An 11,648-nucleotide genomic window follows, 5' to 3' on the forward strand; every position below is an offset into this window, starting at 1 on the left:
CCGGTTATGTCATGGCATCCGTCAGCTAATCTGTCTGGACTCGGCGAATGGGTTGAGGGAGGGCAGTTAAGGTAATTTAAATGGTCCCTTGCGACTCCTTGAAAGTTGCTCTCCCTGCCCTTTGGCCCTTGTGGAGTCAAAACCTTGTCCTTTTGGCAATAGATATCGTGCCATGTTACCCCCTACAATAAAATCCTAGACAGATATGTCATCCAATATTAAGACCTTAGTCTTGAATTTTCGGGATTCTGTGTTTTAGTTTACAAACCACATCAATATACACTTTAAGACTCTTGAGATATAAAAAAATTTCATTCATGACTTCATAAAATAACAAGTAGAGAGCATGTCAAGGAAATTTACGCATTTACCGACATCTTATATTCTCAAGTTTGAATTAAAATCACATTTATTTTCATCAATCGATTAAAGTGTTATGTGAAAATCTAAACGAAACATATATGAGGTAACATTTTAATTTTGTTTTTTGGCCAATCAATCTTGTTTTCACTGGGTCTTGCCAAATTGGCGATATGGGCATAGGGTAAAGATCATCAGAGCATATGCGGCTATACGACCTACCCCAATAGATAGCAGAGAAGTCAAAGGAGGTGGATATTCTAGTTTTTTCCTGCGAATTAACTGGGGATACTTTTGATAACTTTCGGCGGCTTTACTACGAAGGTCAAGCAACGTGAAAGGTGGTGAGATTTTGACCATATTTGACTACGGTTGCACATTAAAATATCTAATATATAAAGTATTTTTGGGGCTATGGCAGTATCATATCACTCGTGCTATTAAGCAACATAAATGGCATGATTACCTCTCACCCAGACAGTGGATCTTCAGTGAAATAAACCAGTCATATATCAAAAGTCAACAAGTTACAAAAGCCAAATACATTTAAAAATTCAAAACACTTTGATGCAGTTGAAGCCAATGGGAAAAATCCACAATAGAGATCTATCGATTGGGGATTAAAATTTCACCAGAAGAAAAAGCTGTTGTCCTGAAAGATTTTTGTCAGGAGCTATATTTATATAGTGGTAATTGATAACACCACATCCCTTTTCATGATATTAGTAACATAATAAAAGATGCACGAGTTCGAGGTGTTAAAAGTATATACGAGTTATCAATTCCTTAGTTAGTTGCAATTTTAGGTCATAATGATTCCTAGAGAAGGAACTAAAATAAATAATTAAGGGTGTGTTTGTTTTTGAAAATGAATAATTTAAAAAATATTTTCCTATAAATAATCGCTTATATTGCTTAAAATAATTAGTTAAAGAAAAATATTTTTAAGTGTTTAAACATTTTCATGAACAGTGCAAATTTTTTGTTTATTTATTTTTATAAATAATACAAATAATCATTTTTAGAAAAATATGTTTGAAATAATTCAATTTATACAAAACAAACGAAGCTTAGGAAGATCTCAATTTCATCGAAATGATTATTGGGTCTTCTAGGTTTAACGCATATGCAACTGGGCCTAGTCAAAGGGACACCTAACGAGATTTAGAAGACAGAGGGGTTGTTTGCTTCGGGTTTACTAATAATTAAGTATGTTTGGCCAAAAAAAAAAAATTATAATAAGGCATGATCCAAGGCGGCTTTTATATAATCAAGCAACATATCGTTTTATCAAGTCAATCAATACTAAAGGTATCCAATGAAAGGGAGTAGATAAATAAAGAAATACGGAAAATAGTGAAGTAGGAGCTTCTGCTCCGACCAGGTATTTGTCGATGCTAGAAAAAGAGGCAGGAAGTCATTGTCTAGTTAGGACGGGTTGATGTGAGTGACGTGTTCCATGAGCTAATTGTACTTAGATTGTGCCCCTAGTTTTTGCATTATATTGTGCAATGAATTGAACTCCATTTATTTTGTAAATAATGAATGATTCAAAAAATATTTTTCTAAAAGTGATTATTTATATTATTTGATGTAATTAGTCAATGAAAAACGTTTTTTTTTTATTATCAGCAATAATTATGTCTAAATATTTTTGAGAATAACGAAAATATTTTTCGTTCATTCATGCACAAATGAACATTTTTAATAAAATATTTATGGAATCATTTATTTTTCTGAGCCAACACACCCATTTGGTACAAATCTTTCCCTTGGCCATATGTAATTATCACATTGTTGGAATAAAGAGGTTCTTTAGTTGAGCACATTCATATTTCAAAAAGATTCGACATATTAGTGGCATTGTGTTTGTCCAGACACCAAAAAACTTTGTTCAACTTACAAAAAGAGAATGAGGACAAGTAGATATTAATTACTACTCCAAAACATTAAGGTTGATCATAAATAAGACGTGAACCTCTTGGGATTAATTATTCTATAAAAAACGTCATATTTAACCCAATATATATATATATATATATATATATTTGTAATATGAATAAGCGTTTAGAGCTTTTGAGCACGCGAATAATTCTCATTGAGCATAATAATTCTTCTTCCCACACATTGAGTAATTATGGAGACAAACGAATCTGTGCTCCATAAGGTGGCTCTAAGAGAATGCATATAATATAGTGATTTGAATCAGAGGTTGAACGAGAAAGACCGGCACACTTACCACCTAAGCAAAAACTATGCATCAATCAAACCCTTGAAGTCATGCATTGTTGATTGTGGGTATGGCTCATGAATCAAAGATCGCATGTTTAAACCGCACCACTTGCATGCAAATTATTTTGAGTTGGGTCTCCACATAGGTCAAAAGCCCAGACTTGCTGGTTCATAGAACTTGCAACTGTTTTATGGGTTTCGAAGAGTGCATATGGTAATGTTTTGTTTCCGAAAACAATTTCTACTCAAAAACAATTTTTTTATTTTAATTTCTATTCCTAGACAAGTTTCGAAAGCATTTGAAAACATTCAAATGCGCATGATAAAATTTATGTTTCTTGATTTCTATTTCTGTTCATTAGTTCAGTTTGGAATAGAAATCCGTTTGTAACGCAATTTGATTTCTCTATTTAAAAACAGATTTCTATTCAGGAAATAGATTTGAAGAAGAAATCGAAGCTAAAATTTTAGCTTCTCAATTTCCGAAATAGAAATTGAGAAATCAATTTCGGCTAGAAATCAATTTCTGTTCCGAAATTTTGTCATGCGCACCCAGAATCGCATAAATTTCTATTTAAGGAACATATATGCGTTTGGTACAATCTTAAATTTTTTGTGACTTAGGATTTCTTTTTAATTTGTTAATAATTTTATTACAAATTTCTCTTTCCTTTTTTATTTTCTTATTCTTCCTCTACTTGATCGCCAACTTGGGTGGAGCCTTGTCACCACCAATGAGGTCCCCTCGAGCCTTGCTAGTGACTTGGTGATGCTCGACCTTACCCGGCCATCACGAGATCGCGTCGCCCGTAGGGCAAGTTCCAAACTCACCCAGCCACGGTGAGACTTCATTGAGGCTAGCAACCGATTAGGGGAAGAAGAGGAGGAAGAGAAAAGGAAAGAAAACAAAAGGAAAAAAGAAAGAGAAAATGCTCATTTTATTGAGTTGTTCCCAAGAACAAAAAAATGTTTCTTGTTTTCTATTTCAAATCTATTATTAAGAATAAAAGCCTACACAAACATATTTCTATTCTAGAGAATAAAAGTAAAAGTAAAAATAAAAAAGAGAAAACAAAACATTCCAAACACGTCCTATGTAGTCGAGCTTTCATACTCATGCCTTTGGAGGGTGCATCAAATTATATGTCAAGTCGCTAGCAGACAACCATGTTATGATGTCACGAAGAAACTAGTGGGATTCTTGTTGATTTTAAAGGAAAAGTTATGAAGAGAAAGGAATGAGGGGCATGTGTGTTTAGGATTAGGTGGAAGAAAAACATGTAACATCTCGTTTTCCGCCAAAATAAAAAGAAATTATTATTTAATTTTCTAAAAATTATGAAAATTAAATGTATGTGAATTTACTCGTCGACATTCACGTTAGATTTTTTTATTTTTTCAATGAACGAAAATATGTAGATTGTGAAATTTTGATAATAAAAAGTGGAAAAGCAAAAGATGATAAACGCGCGTGGTTCGGTACATATATGATGTGAGCCCAAGATTTGTCTATTTTGGCTGACAACCAGGAGCAGCCGGTCTCCCGTCAGGCCTGGTCAAAACATCAAATGGCAAAAAGTCTTTGCTTGGGCCTCACGTCGTCGACAGCAATGAAACCTTAATTAGATCAAAAGTATCAGCTTTTCTTTTTTTCTTTTTTATTTTTCCCCTTAAACTGAAAAAAGATAAAGATAAAACATGGAAGATTCGGGTTCTCCTAGGAAAGGAACGAAGTCCTTTGTCTTGTCCAGGTGACGTCTTGCATGACGTCGTGGATCCAGAAGCTTCGTCGATGTTACCTGCCGCCCGCCTCCGACGAGACAGGAACCTTGAAATTCGCCGTCGATTCACTGTTCGATCTTCTTTTCCATGGGACGTTTTTTACGCTCTTGCATGGATTATTACTAGTCGTGGGCCCACCCTAAATCCTTGTGGGGCCCTCTTGTCCTCCCTTACTTCTTTTTTTTAAGGATCAATACATCGAATCGAAATTTATGTGTTATTTGTGTAATCATCCTTAAAACTAATAGGATCTTCCAAGTAGCTATGCTGAATTTAACCTATCTATTAATAGATTTTAGAAATTTATTATAGCTTACGGTTAGATATGCTTTTCAGGTGTTCTCAAGTCTTTTAATCAATGTGATTGAATTGATCAAGTCTTATTATTCTTGGTCGCTAAAAGCGTGCACGAGAAAATTTATGGAACATAAATCAATTTTAGTCATAAATTAATTTCTCAATTTCTATTTTTAGATGAATTTATGAACAAAGAAACACGTATAATAACAACTCAAGTTTTCTATTTTTGGAAAAATGCTAGTGGTGAGCGGTCAATGTCCAATGTGCAGCGGTTAGCAACCAGCAGTGAGTGGGCGGTGTCCAGCAGCCAACATCTAGTATCCGTCATATCACCGGGGTGGTGAGCGGCGGGCGTGGCAGAGTAAATGATGAAAGAGTTTTTATTTCTCACTTTTATTTCGATTTCTACGTCAAATCTATTTTTGTAATATAAATCTTTTCAAAAAATGAAATTACATTCTGAAATAGATTTTTATTCCAAACCTATTTAGGAGAAAAAAAAACAAAAAAAAATAGAGAAATAAAAATTTTGTGATGCGAGCTCTAAGTGTCCTTTTCAATGATGCGACAGGGATTGATAAAATGTGAAATACTTGCTAAAACAATCGTGCTACACCGCGTTAGTATAGTCTTGAAAAATAAATAAATCGGGGATGGAGATGGTGGTAGCCGATGTAATATGTAGGGGAACAAATTGAGACGAGTTATACCCCCGAGCAAAAAACAGGGAGCCCTTATCCTTAGCTTTTTAACACAACGATTATCCAAATTAAAGATGGCCCCTTTCTATTAATGACCTTTCCTTGTCCAATACATGAATCCATGCACGGTGAAATTATCACTTGTTCATGTCGGTCGCCGTTGTCGCCTTTGTGTCGGATGATGAAAGTGTAGTGTGGCCTGGGTGAAATGAACCATGTGCTTTATTTATTTATTTTCGTTTTTCATAATGTTCATTCCTGAACCTCTCGACGTATAGACATGAACCTGCCCCACAAAAAGTCTAAACAAGGGGGGCAAAATATAATCAACTTGGGTCTAGAAGCATCCGATTCTTTACATCATTAGACCTGAAAATGTAGCTGTTTTCTCCCACTTATTTTGGGCAAATGCCACCGCGACTACACAAGTAATTTCAAACAGGTGTTTCTAAGGATCTGTGAAACATAAATTGGCCCCCTTTGAACAACTCCATTCACTTGAATTTTCCACAGCAATGAATATTAAAACAATCTTCCTTCAATAAAATATTGGAAACAATTTTGCTACAATGTTACAGCAAACAATTTCACTAAAGACTTTCATCAGGGTATTTACAAGTTCCAAACCCATCAAGATCGCGGCACTTCTGCCGTGTCATCTCTTGGCCAATTTGGAGCCGGACAGATTACTTGCACCGTGTTATTGGATGCACCTCAACGCTTTGCTCCTCTCTCCGGCAAAACCCAGCAAAGCAAAATCCCTGGACTCTAGTCTATAGCCCCACATGAGCAATTAGTGCAAGACAGAGACGGTCTTGATTAATCACCGCGCCAGTGGATCATGCAATTTCAATGTGTAGCAACCCGAATGGACTCAATCAGAATGACTGCTGCAAGTACATGGACATGTCCTCGAGAGGCGAGAACTGATCCAACTGAAACTGTCCTTGCACGAGAGCGTCGTCCAAGAAGTCATCCATTGAGCCGAACTGGAAATCGGAGGGCCTTCTCCCAATCGTCCCACTTTACCTCGCTCTGCACTTCCTTCTCGCAAGCTGAGCCTGGGGACGCCGCGTGCTCCGAGCAGCTAGAATCCGTGTGCAGCTTGGGCAAACTCTGACGAGTCCGTGTACATGTGATCTGTAGTCATCGGCGAATCCGCATATTGTGGAGATGTGTACGGGTTCAGCGCCGCCGGCATAACAATCTCAGGCTTGATCTCCACTTCGGGGAAATCTGCCGTTTCATTGAGCGTGGAGGGTGAATGCTTTTCTATGGTGCCCTTCTTGTTGTGTATCCGGCAAAAAGAACCCAGTCATCAAGCTGCAATATTAGCAAGCATCGACGTTAATCATCGAGGTTCCCTATGAACTCGTCCAATTACATGGGCGGAACACCGAAAACGGTGAGAAGAAGGAAAGACAGTAAATTACCCTTGAGTTCTTCTTCTTGCCAGCGGATCGATCGATGTTGGCGAGGCGGTACTCGTGCATGATCAATTGGTCTTCACTCCTCTCGGAGCTTTCCCCGCGTAAAACACAAGGGCCTTTTTTATGCCGAGCGTCTTGGGGCGGCCGATGGGCTTATCAGCTCCGGTCGCCTTCCAATACCCGGTTCCGGCTGCCCGGTTCGGCCGTGATCCGTTGGGGTACTTGCGGTCCCTCGGAGAAAAGAAGTACCATTCTTTTTCGCCGTACAGAGCCATTTCTGCAATTCAAAGCCAAAATCCATCAGAAATCATAACCCTCAGCAGACAATCAAATGGTTTCGAATTCACGAGAGATCTTGAAGACTAGTAAACCAGAGTCAAAATCATGCTGCTTAATCCTTGACAACGAGAAATCAAATGAACAAATCACCCCCTCTTCTTGACCCACATGTCAAAATGAAAAGTTCAAACTGTCGAGAAATGCATTTCATACTACAGTGACGAACCAAATAAAGAACTGATTTTTCACAAGAAAATCACCCAAAAAATTGGCAAAACTCGTCGACCCATTTCTCAGAATGATGATTCACCAAAACCAACACGAGCAGAAACGAAAATTGTTCAGGAACAGAGCCTGAGAAGCAGAGGAAGGGTCTGAAAGTTACCTGGGAGGACCCAAGGGTCGAACTTGTAGAGATCGATCTCGGCAATGAAGGGACGGAGATGGCGTGCGAAGCGCACTTGCGAATCAGGTAATCGTTCACCAGCTCGTCGTCCGTGGGGTGGAACCTGAACCCCGCTGGTAACTCCAACTGCGCCCTCTTCATCTTCTCTCTCTCTTTCTTCTCAACTCTCTACTCTGCGTTTCTGCTACGACTCTGCGGTCCCTGCTTTTCGCTTCCAAGCTTTTGAACTCCTTCAACTTTCGAACTCGAATCCACGGAGAGACACGAGAAGACCAGGGGTTTATATATAGAAATTCAGACACGTGGGGTGGATGGATCCCGCGCAGCGACGGGTCGGAGTGGATGTATCTGGACCGAAAACGTGGGGAGGAAGGCGCAAAGGCCACAACCGGAGCTCCTTCAGCAACAGGTGGCGAGCGCGGCCAAGACAAGTTGAGTGCCGACTGGTCAATCAAAGGCCGACACGTGTGGGAGGACTCGGATTATGTCATGGCGTCCGTCAGCTAATCCGTCTGAACTCGGCGAATGGGTTGAGGGGAGGGGCAGTTCAGGTAATTTGAATGGTCTCTTGCGACTCCTTGAAAGTTGCTCTCCTTGACCTTTTGGCCCTTCATGGAGTCAAACCCTCGGTTCTTTCGGCAACAGATATCGTGCCATGCTACCCCACACAATGAAATCCGAGACAGATAAGTTATCCAATAAGGGTAATTCTAGCATGATGGTCTCACCGTCTCATGGTCAAAAATTACGCTATTGGATTGGGAAATATCCAATAATAAAATCTTAACATTGACTTTTCAAACGACTGTGTTTTAATTTGTAAATCAATTTACATTTTAAATCTCTCAAGACATAAATATTCTCTTATCCACGAGTCCATGAATGACCAATGTAGAGCGTGTCAAGGAAATTTACCCATTTTATTGGACATCTTATATTCTCATCAATATTAATATACTTGATCGCAAAGGTTGAAATAAAATCACATTTACCTTCATCAATTGACTATTGTGATGATTAAAATATATTATCTTTTGGCCAATCATCTTATTTTCACTAGGTGTTGTCAAATCGGCTATATGAGCATAGGTTAAAGATCATCAAAACACCAATGGCTCTATGACCTGCCCCACTAGACAGCAAATAAGTTAAAAGGAGGTGTATATTCTAGTTTTCTCCCGCGAATTTACTGAGGATGGTTTGATAACTTTCAGCGGTTTTACTACGAAGGTCAAGCAACGGTGGAAGGTGGTGAGATTTGGACCATAATGACCACGGTTGCACATGAAAATATCTAATATATTAAACATTTTTGGTGACGACAAAAAAAAAAAGTCTTTTGGGGCTATGAAAGTATCAAATCACTCGTGCTACTAAGCAACAGAAATGGCATGATTACCTTTCGCTTTGACAGTAATTCTTTAGGAAAAAAAACCAATCAAATCTCCAAAGTCAACAAGGTACAAAAGCGAAATACATGTAAAAGTCAAAACACTTTGACGTAGTTGAAGCCAACGGGAAAATCTACATTAGATATCTATCTATTGGGATTAAAATCCCACCAGAAGAAAAATTATTTGTTCTGAAAGATTTATTTCGGGAGCTACATTGGTTTTTGATTACACCACATCCTTTTTCATGATATTAAAGAGGTAAGAAAAGATGCATGAATCGTAGGTGTTAGAAATATACACAAGTCATCGATTCCCCAACTAGTTTATGGTATGCGTTCTCCTCCATTTCCTATTAAAGAAATGTCTTTTATCAAATTTCTTAGTGGGTTATAAATATTGATATTACCTTCGTGCAAATTTAACTAAATGTAAATAAAAGTGATTTCTTGTAACCCAATCAATTAGAAAATTGGTTTTAGGAGATTTTTTCCAATAAGGGATGGAAGAAAATATGATTTTCCTAAGAATCAATGTTGTCACCATGAATAACTCAATAGATATAATGAGTTTATGTAACCCAAGAAAATATGATTTTCCTAAGAATCAATGTTGTCACCATGAATAACTCAATAGATATAATGAGTTTACGTAACCCGGCCTAACAGAAGAAAAGGAAGAATGGATTCTATAAGAGAATAAAACCACAATTTAGCTGAGGATTTACTTATGCCAAAAACAAACATACAAGCAGAGCGACTGCTGGTCTATAACCACAAATTCATCCGAACTTTAACTCGAGTCTTAATCATTTGATCAATAAGGTTAAAAGAGTATGTTTTATTGTGATATTAGTTCATCATTATCTTTCTTTGTCATGATTAATTTGTGCTTATCAAATACAAGAACTCACATTCATCAAACATTCACACATATTCAGAGAGGTATATTGAGGCGATGAGGGCATGGAATAAGGCCGGAGACATTAATCCTTTCCTTTATTTTAGTAAATTGATATACCAAAGGTTATTATAAATTGCAATTGTGGGTAATAATGATTTCGAGAGAGGGAACCAAAACAAGTAATTAAAGGGTGTGTTTATTTCTCGGAAGATGAATGATTTGAAAAATATTTTCCTATAAATAATTGCTTATATCACTTAAAATAATTAGTTGATAAAAAATTTAATTATGCGTTTAAATATTTTCATGAACGAGTAATAATATTTTTCGTTCAATCATTTTTGTAAACAACACAAGTGATTATTTATAGGATAATATTTTAAAATTATTCAATTTTCCTGAGAAACAAAAATAAGCTTAAGAGGGCCTTAATTTCGCTAAAATGATTCTTAGGTCTTCTAGGTTTAACGCATGTGCAATTGACTTAGTCAAGTGACATCTGACGAGATGTAGGAGACAATGGGGTTGTTGGCTTTGGGTTTACTAATAATTAAGTATGCTTGGCCAAAAACAATTATAATTAAGCATTATCCAAGGCGGCTTTCATATAATCAACCAATTATCGTTTTATCAAGTCAATCAAAATTAAATGCGGATACACAAAGAAAAAGAGATACGGAAATATTGATGTACAAGCTTCTGGACGGACCACTAAATTAAGATACAAAATTAATTTGTCGATGCTTGAAAAAGAAAAAGGAAGTCATCGTCTGGTTAGGACACGAGGTTGATGTGAGCGACGGGTTCCATGAGCTAATTATTCTTAGCTCGTGTCCATTTTTGTTTTTTCTCGTGCAATGGAATCCAACTCTATGTATTTCATAAAAAATGAATAACTTGAATAATATTTTCTTTAAAATAATTACTTATATCATTTGAAATAATAAATTAATGAAAAATATTTTTTATTATCGACAATAACTTATATCCAACATTTTTGTGGATGTTGAAAATATTTTAATTAATTCATTTTTATAAGTAACATAAACAATCGTTTTTAGGAAAATATTTTCAAATTATTCATATTTCTTAAACCAAACACACCCAATTGCTACAAGTCTCTCCCTTTGGCCATGTGTCGTTATCACATAGTGAGGAATAAAGTAGTTCTTTTGGTTGAGCATATTCATATTTCAAAGAAGATTCGACATAGTAGTGGCGTCATGTTTATCTGACATCAGAAAACTTTGTGAAACTTACAAAAAAGAGAACGAGGACAAGTATATATTAATTACAATTCCAAAACATTAGGGTTTATCAAAAATAAGACGGGAACCTCTTAAGATTAATTATGCCAAAAAAAAACGTCATATTGAACTCAATAATTTTTTTTTCTAGTATGAATGAACGTTTGGTGCTTTTGAGCACCCAAGTAATTTTCATTGAGCGTAACAATTCTTCTTCCCCACACATTGAGTAATTACCGGAAATAGATGAATTTGTACTCCTTAAGGCAGCTCTAAGAGAATGCACAAATATTTGTGTTTTGAACGAGAAAGACAGCCTCACTTTCCATCTAAGCAAAAAACTATGTATCAATCAAACCCTTTGAGTTATGCATTGTTGATTGGGGAGTGTGGCTCATGAATTGGAGGTCATATCTTAAATCTCACCACTTGCATACAAATTCCTTTGAGTTAGGTCTCTCACGCAAGTCAAAATCCCGGACTTACTAGTATATACCAACTTGTAGCTATTTTATGGGTCTTTAAGGGTGCGAATAATAATCATTTTACTTCTATTCCAAAATTATTTTTCTATTCAAACTTATTTCTAGAATAGAAATGTTCGATAAAATTATTTC

The 11,648-nt window shown here is 36.6% G+C and overlaps 1 non-coding gene across 1 annotated transcript; it reads right to left on the reverse strand.

Annotated features, from left to right (window-relative positions):
- Positions 1–5,987: 5,987 nt before the first annotated feature.
- Positions 5,988–7,655, reverse strand: LOC104418056. The gene is made up of 3 exons (XR_005546442.1): positions 7,470–7,655; positions 6,809–7,082; positions 5,988–6,698 (listed from the first exon to the last, which is right to left on the reverse strand). It is a non-coding gene; the product is annotated as an NAC domain-containing protein 2 (transcript).
- Positions 7,656–11,648: the final 3,993 nt, after the last annotated feature.

This window comes from Eucalyptus grandis, chromosome 9 (assembly GCF_016545825.1).
Source record: "Eucalyptus grandis isolate ANBG69807.140 chromosome 9, ASM1654582v1, whole genome shotgun sequence".
NCBI lineage: Eukaryota > Viridiplantae > Streptophyta > Magnoliopsida > Myrtales > Myrtaceae > Eucalyptus > Eucalyptus grandis.